This window comes from Scyliorhinus canicula, unplaced genomic scaffold (assembly GCF_902713615.1).
Source record: "Scyliorhinus canicula unplaced genomic scaffold, sScyCan1.1, whole genome shotgun sequence".
Classification (NCBI taxonomy): Eukaryota; Metazoa; Chordata; class Chondrichthyes; order Carcharhiniformes; family Scyliorhinidae; genus Scyliorhinus; species Scyliorhinus canicula.
The window spans coordinates 452609-460763 of NW_024056016.1; the positions used below are offsets into that span (position 1 = coordinate 452609).

Below are 8155 nucleotides of genomic sequence, written 5' to 3' on the forward strand. Positions count from 1 at the left end.
AGCAAGAGTAGGCCATTCGGCCCACCGAGTCTGCTCAACCATTCAATGAGATCCTTGGCTGATCTACCTCAGCACCATTTTCCCCACACGATCCCCATATCCCTCAATATCTTCAATATCTAGAAACCTGTCAATATTTGTCTTGAACATATCTGATGACTGAGGCTCCACATTCCTCTGGGATAGAGAATTCCAAAGCTTCACCACATCCTCGACTGAAGAGATCCCTCATCTCATCTTTCTCTCTATTTTCCTACCTGTTCCCCATAACCCTTAACTCCATTGCCAATAAAATATCTGTCTAACTTGTGCTTCAATATATTCAATGACCCCCAGATACAACTGGTCCCTGCGGAAGAGAAATCTTAAGACTATCAAAACTCTGAAGGAAGAGATGACTGGAAATCTATAACGTAGCTACAGTCTTATATTACAAGGCGAGAAATAATAATAAATATAATTTATTACAGAACCGCAAATAATATATCTAATCTGTACCATGTAACATATCTCTGTCCATTATTCATTTAATTGCCCTGAAATGTCAGCCATCTCCTGGGGAACCTACACATTTAATTGTGAACATTAGGAAAGAGACCATCCTTTTCGCCAGACAAATCAATATGTCAAGCTTAGGGAGAGACCTGGACCACAAGGGAGAACAATAAATCAGAGTTCTCACCGATGGCAAGGAAGGAAAACCCGGCAGGTGGGTGGGGAGGATTCACAAACACCCGCTGGAGACCCCAAACCCCCAATAAGACCCATTGATTTTATTGTCAGTCTGCAGACAGGAGCTGGAGAACTGAACCCAGGCAGAGGAGAGGGAGGGAGAAAACTGGGAGTGGAGAAAAGAAATGGTGCAGAAGGGCAGCATGGTGGTGCAGTAGTTAGCACTACGGCCTCATGGCACCGAGGTCCCAGGTTCGATCCCAGCTCTGGGTCACAGTCCGTGTGCAGTTTGCACATTCTCCCCGTATTTACGTGGGTTTCTCCCCACAACCCAAAGATTTGCAGGGTAGGTGGATTGGCCACGCTAAATTGCCCCTGAATTGGAAAAAATAAACTGCGTACTCTAAATTTAAAAAAAAAGAAACGGTGCAGATGGGTTTGGATTTCAGCCCAGGGAGGAGGGAGAGTGTGTGGGATGGGGATTTACAGCTTTGGGGGAACAAGAGAGGGAAAAATGTTCCAGAGAAACTGGAATTGCCTGTTCAGAATTTCGATCCTGGACTGACAGTGATGGCTTTTGTAAACTCCTTTTACAGGGGGTTAGAAGGGGCCCCGCCCCTCATTCACTCCGATAGGTCGGAGGACCAGCTGCTGTCAGTCGGTCCTCCAGACCCGCCCCTCCTCTTCCTATTGGTCCGAAGCTGCCGTCAATCACCCGGACATTGTGATGGTTACAGATGGTGAGAGCGGCCATAGGCTCAGGCTGACTCGCTGATGTCCAATAATAACAGTGAGATACTCAGTGGGACAATCAGACAATAATAGTGGAGATGGGGCCCAGAGGAGAAACAGCAAAGGATTCACTCACTTTGAGAGTAACAAACACAGTGTCTTCTCCCATAATAAGAGTCAGGCTGCAGTGCGTGAGTCACACATCATTGCATCCAATGTAAAATCATAGAATTCCCTCAGTGCAGAAGGAGGCCATTTGGCCCATCGAGTCTGTAGCAACTCTCTGAAAGAGCATCCTCCCGTGGCGAATTCCCCACCCTATACCCATAACACCTCCCAGGGACAATTTAGCACAGCCAATCCATTTAATCTGCACATTTTTGGACTGTGGGAGGAAACCAGAGCACCCGGAAAGGAAATCTACGCAGACGCAGGAAAGCTCCACAGAGACAGTGACCCAAGGTCGGAATTAATCATAGAATCTACAGTGCAGAAGGAAACCACTCGGCCCATCGAGTCTGCACCGGCGTTACCTGATCTGGCCAACTCACTGAAATGTGGTTCATTCTGAATTGCCTCGCAAGCCACTCAGTTTAAGGGCAATTAGGAATGGGCAACCAAGTTGGTTTGCCCGTGACACTCGCATCCCATAAAGAATAGAGAAAATCAATGGGCTGTTTCCAGTGCCGGCTTCCAAGGAATCAGTACTGGTCCCTTCACTCCTGGTTACATCATTGATTTGAAAGTAAATGTAGGAACATGAGCAAGTTTACCTGTGAAACAAAAATGATTGATGAATGAGGAAGAAAGCTGGAGGGAAAACAATGCAAAATTTGACATGATAAATGGCAGGACAGGACTAGTTAGGCCAGAGCTAGATTCCTGTGCACAGGAAGACTGCACTAGAGAGAGCACAGAGGAGATTTAGGAACATTGACAAGAAATTGAAAATGTTTGCTCAGAGAAAGTTTGGATAAACTGGGGCTGTTTTCTTTGGAACAGAAGACTGAGGGGAGACCAAAATGAAATTATGACAAGCAGCCCGGCTAGCTCAGTCGGTAGAGCACTCTTAATCCCAGGGCCGTGGGTTCAAGACCCACATTGGGTGCTTCAGCTTCTTTAATGCGAGAACATTGAGCCGAACTGTTTTATGGGCGGCATGGTACCACAGTGGTTAGTATTGTTACGTCACAGCGCCAGGGTCCCAGGGTTCAATTCCCAGTTGGGACACTGTCTGCGCAGAGTCTTCACGTTCCCCCAGTGTCTGTATGGATTTCCTCCCACAAGTTTCGAAAGACATGCTTGTTAGGTGAATTGGACATTCTGAATCCTCCCTCTGTGTACCTGAATAGGTCCCCGAGTGTGGTTACGGGGATTTTCACAGTAACTTCGTTGCAGTGTTAATATAAGTCTACTAGTGACAATAGTAAAGATTATTCTAAATGTATAAAATTCTGGAGTTTCATGGTGGCACAGTGGTTGTGTGCCTGTGTGCTGGGGACCTGGGTTTGATCCTGGCCCTGGGTCACAGTCTGTAAGGAGTTTGCACATTCTCCCATTTTCTGTGTGGGTTTCACCCCCACAACCCAAATATGTGCAGGTTAGGTGGCTTGGCAAAATTAAATTGCCGCCAAAGTGGTAAAAAATATAAATTAATATATTTTTTAAATTCTGAGGGATCTAAATAGATTGGATAGGAAGGTCCTTTGGTTGAGGGATACATATAAAAGGGACCAGAGATTTATGGAAGGACTAGGAGGGTGGTGAGGATCTGTGACATGCTGCCTGAAATGATGACAGAAACCCTCATAACATTTTAAAAGTATTCAGATAGACAGTTGAATTGATGTAACTTAAAAAACTACAGACCACAATCTGCAAATTGAGTTTCGGCTGAATACCTACTTTGCAGCCACGATGACTGAATGAAATGCAACAGGAACAACAAACTTTGATAAAATCCGGGATAGTAACTCTCACTACTAACAAGGTAAGCAGTTTGCCCAGTTTTGCTGCCAAGTATGCTAATGCGGTAATTTTAAAATTTACCTGCCTACATAAGAGTACAACAGCAAATTATTTAACTTCCCCAATCGGTGATCGGTGTAATTAGTCTCAAATTTAACGCGGAATGGTCATTAAAAGTTTCCCAATCACTCTGATATCTGAAACCTTTGTCCTCAGACAGAACAGACAAACCATTTTACCTCCCAATGATATTCAGGTCCTGATGAATCGAATAATTCAGTCAGAGGATGACTTGATGTTTGGTTTGAAGTTCCCCTCAGTGAAGCCTCCTTTTTCTAAAGACGGAGTTTCCAAAGGAATTTCACTCTCAGTTCAGAAGAGAAATTCACAAGATTCTCTCTTCCGGCTTCCGGTTCCTGGATGTCCGCGCATGCGCCCTGCTGCACATTTCCGCTGAGAACGATAGCGGCCGCGCAGGCGCCCTGCTGTAAATCGCCCCCTAAACAAATGACAGCCTTTAACAGGGGCAGATCAGAGAGAAAAACACCGATGCGGCCGCCACATTCGGGACAAACACCGAACTGTATCAAAATTGCCGGAACCAATTGATAACCCGGAAGAACGCAATTGAATAATGGCGTGGAAGGGTACCCATAATGCCAGGCGCGGATGAATACGCCCTATATTCGTGACAGGAGCCAGAAAGCGCAGGCGTCACAATGCCCCGCCCCCGGAAGTAGCCTTTCTGTGCGGAGCATGCGCGGTGCTGCTCCGGCCTGAGCGCAGCCGCAGTGAGAGTGAGTGTGGCTCCCAGAGGCTGAATGAGAGCCGCCGCGACCGGGGACAATGGTGAGAACCCAAACCCCCCAATAAGACCCATTGGTTTTATTGTCAGTCTGCAGACAGGAGCTGGAGAACTGAACCCAGGCAGAGGAGAGGGAGGGAGAAAACTGGGAGTGGAGGAAAGAAATGGTGAGATGGGTTTGGATTTCAGCCCAGGGAGGAGGGAGAGTGTGTGGGACGGAGATTTACAGCTTTGGGGGAACGAGAGAGGGAAAAATGTTCCAGAGAAACTGAAATTGTTCAGAATTTCTATTCTAGACTGACTGATGGCTTTTGTAAACTCCTTTTACAGGATATTGGAAGTGGAGAATTGGCTGACAGAAAGCGGAAAACCAAACATCACATCAAAATCACTCAATTCATTAAGAGCTCAATATCTTCAGTCTTTAAATTTGGAAGAAGTGTTTGTTCTGTTTCAGCAGGGTGACTCCAAAAGCACCGAGACCCACCCCCAATGAGAGTTTTCAGTTCACTGACTGGAGAGAGTTTTAACCAGTTACACAGCCTCAAAAAAGTATCACAAGCGACTACAAGGTTTAGATTATACCCTATTGATGTTGTTAGTCATGTACAGGACTCAATAATGTTTACTCTGACAGTCTTAATCTGCTGATGAGGTTTATTATTCTGAATAAATGTGAAATAAATCAACTTTGTTTGAAACGATGTTGCAGATTTTTATCTTTCCCACCTGAATGTTGAACATCACCTGTCTGGAGCTCAGAAAGGACAATCTGGGGAAGTATCATACAGCAGGAACAGAACTTCAACCTGGACACAGTCTTTCAGGGTCACACTGAGAGGGACAAATAACACTTGGGTCTTTCTCATCTCTCTTCACTGACAGCAAAGTCCCCGTGTGGGTTAATCCTGAGGCGTGTAAGAAATGTGTCCCAATCTCTCTCTTCCATGGTTCATTCTGCTCTCTGTAGCTGGGAGCTGATAACCTGCTCCCTTATATTTTATATCATTCTTTCTGTTTTCCTTGTTTCCTCTATTACTCAGCTTTTATTCTCGCCACCTCACCTTTCTGTTTTTTTAAATCTCAGTCTTTCTTTCTCCTTTCATCTATATTTCTCTCCTATTCCTATTTAATTGAGGTGTTCAAAATCATGAAGTGTTTGATAGATTGAAGGAGGAAAAAGTGGGAGCGAAACAGTAAATGTTGGAAAAACTCAGCAGTTCTGGCAGCATCGGTACCGAGAGAAACAGAGTTTACGTTTCGAATCCCTCTGACTCAGAGCAGGAGAAACTGATTTTGTCCCTCTGATATCAGGGAAGGCGAAAAGGAGATTTAATAGAGGTGTTTAAAATGAAGGATTTGTGATAGTGTCGATGGGGAGAAACTGTTTCCCAACAGCAGGAGGTTTTGTAACCAGAGGACACAGAGATTTAAGATATTTGACACCAGGACCCAAGGGGGTGATGATGAGAATTGTTTTTACACAGTGATGTGATGTGATCTGGAATTGACACTGACAGGCTGCTGGAAGCAGATTTACAGTAACTTTCAAAGGGAGTTACACTTGTAGAGGGTAAATTGGCAGTGTTATGGTGAATCAGATGAATTCGACAGTTCACTCATAGAATCTCTGCAGTGCAAAAGGAGGCCATTCGGCCCATTCAGTTGGCACTATACCTAGGCCCAATCCCCCACCCTATCCCTGTAACTCCACCTAACCAACACATTTTTGGGGACGAAGGAGAAGTTGATCATGGCCAATTCACCTAAGCTGCAAATCTTTGAATGGTGGTAAGAAACCCATGCGGACACTGGGAGAAAGTGCAAACTCCACACACCGGAATTGAACCAGGGTCCATGGTGCTGTGAGGTAGCAATGATGCCCTTTGTGACAGTCTGAATTTTCCTCTCCTGATGTTTTAACATTTGATCTTTTCAATCACAATGTGTCTCAAAGAGAAGATTGAAACTTTGGTTTTAGTTGTCAGATATATTTCCTGTATAAATCGAGAACCAGTAGAATGATTTCAGTTCCTCTACAAATACACCTCAGATACCAGAAATCTCTGGAGTTCCCCACGTCCTCATTGCTCTCATCTTGGATAGAACAGCACTGAATCAGGTGGAGTCAGTCACACGTGCCTCTGTCACGATGTTTCCATTCCTATTTTATCACACACCTCCCAGTGACACTGACTATAACACAGAAACATCAAATTATCATTGCTGTCTTGCATCTTGCCCTCCTATTATTGTCAAATGATAACAGTGACGGATTACACACACCAGCATTGGAATAACAGGCATTCCCGTACCAGCCTCCCCGAACAGATGCCGGAATGTGGCGACTAGGGGCTTTTCACAGTAACTTCATTTGAAGCCTGCTTGTGACAATAAGCGATTTTCATTTCAGGCAGGTTATTGTCTAATAATAACTGACAGAATTATTATCTGGGACCCTGGATCTGGGAAGCAACAGTGTTACCCACTGTGCTACCATGCCGCCCTAGATTGGCCCAGATAGGGTGATATTTCATACCGACCGTGCAGATTCAATGGGCCGAATGGCCTCCTCACTTACACACTGCAGTCTGACATTACTGGAAAGACACTGTGTTTGTTACTCTCAAAGTGAGTGAATCCTTTGCTATTTCTCCTCTGGGCCCCATCTCCACTATTATTGTCTGATTGTCCCACTCAGACTCTCACTTATTATTGGACAATCAGCGAGTCAGCCTGAGCCTGTGGCCGCTCTCACCCTCACAATATCCGTATGATTGACGGCAGCTCCGGACCAATAGCAGGAGGAGGCGGAACTAGAGGAACGAGTGAGGGCGGCTGGTCCTCCAACCAATCGGACTGAATGAGGGGCGGGGCCAGGCTGTGATTGAGGCATGCGCAGTGTGGGTAATGGCGAAGGAGAACGACGTGTTTTTCAGATCGGAAATTGGTGACAGGCGATTAACAATATGGAGGGAGCAAGAGATCGCGCGGGTGGGCACAAACGTTGTATAAAGCTTTTGTGAGCCGCAAACCGCGGAAAATTTTTCTGGGGCCCAGTTTGTACCGAGCAGAACTGCAACTCCACATTTCGGCTCGGGTTTACGGCCGCCATCTTTATTGGATGCTCATCAGGGCGCATGCGCGTTTCTCATCTTTGTCGGGGCGATGTCACAATGAGTGGGAGGAGCTTGTTCCCCATTGTTCAGAATGGAGACAACTTGTCCATCAAACTGGATTAGTCTTTCAGTCCCAATGTCTTATTGATGATGCAAAGCGGTGGCAGAGATGGAAAGAAAAGGAAGGCAATCCTGATCTCCAGATATCATTGTCTGAGTGGGTTTCCTCTGGGTGCTCCGGTTTCCTCCCACAGTCCAAAGATGTGCAGCTTAGGTGGAGTAGCCGTGCTAAATTGCCCTTAGTGTTTGAAAAGGTTTGGGTGGGGTTACTGGGTTGAGGGGATAGATTGGAAGTGTGGCTTTAAATGGGGTGCTCTTTCCAAGGGCCGGTGCAGACTCGATGGGCTGAATGGCCTCCTTGTGCACTGTAAATTCAAGATTCATTGGACATCCTATCCCATGTGTCCAAAGCTCTGCGGCTCTGTTCAGTCACATTAAGACCCAGGGCAGAAACTCCCAACCCTGAGTGGACAACACCCTCAAATCGAGGGACTGCTGATGACAAGAGGGTCAGTGTGCAGCGGGTGGGCATGAGCGGCCATCCTGGACCAGGGAGCAGGAGGAGTGAATGTTGTGATTTTCTATCCTGGACAGACAGTGATTAATTTTGGAAACGCTTTTTACAGGGGATTAGTCGGGGAGGATTTACACACAGCAAATTCAAACCAGGAGAAATATTTATCTTTCCCGAATTACATTTCTGGACTGACAGTGATGCCTTTGTAAACTTCTTTCACAGGGACTTAGAAAGGAATTCGCAGACAGGAAACTCACAACCAATCCTCACATCAAATTCTGA

General features: G+C 45.8%; 1 long non-coding RNA gene across 1 annotated transcript; it reads left to right on the plus strand.

Annotated features, from left to right (window-relative positions):
- Positions 1-4264: 4264 nt before the first annotated feature.
- On the plus strand, positions 4265-4881 carry LOC119961615. The gene is made up of 2 exons (XR_005459687.1): positions 4265-4344; positions 4508-4881. It is a non-coding gene; the product is annotated as an uncharacterized LOC119961615 (long non-coding RNA).
- Positions 4882-8155: the final 3274 nt, after the last annotated feature.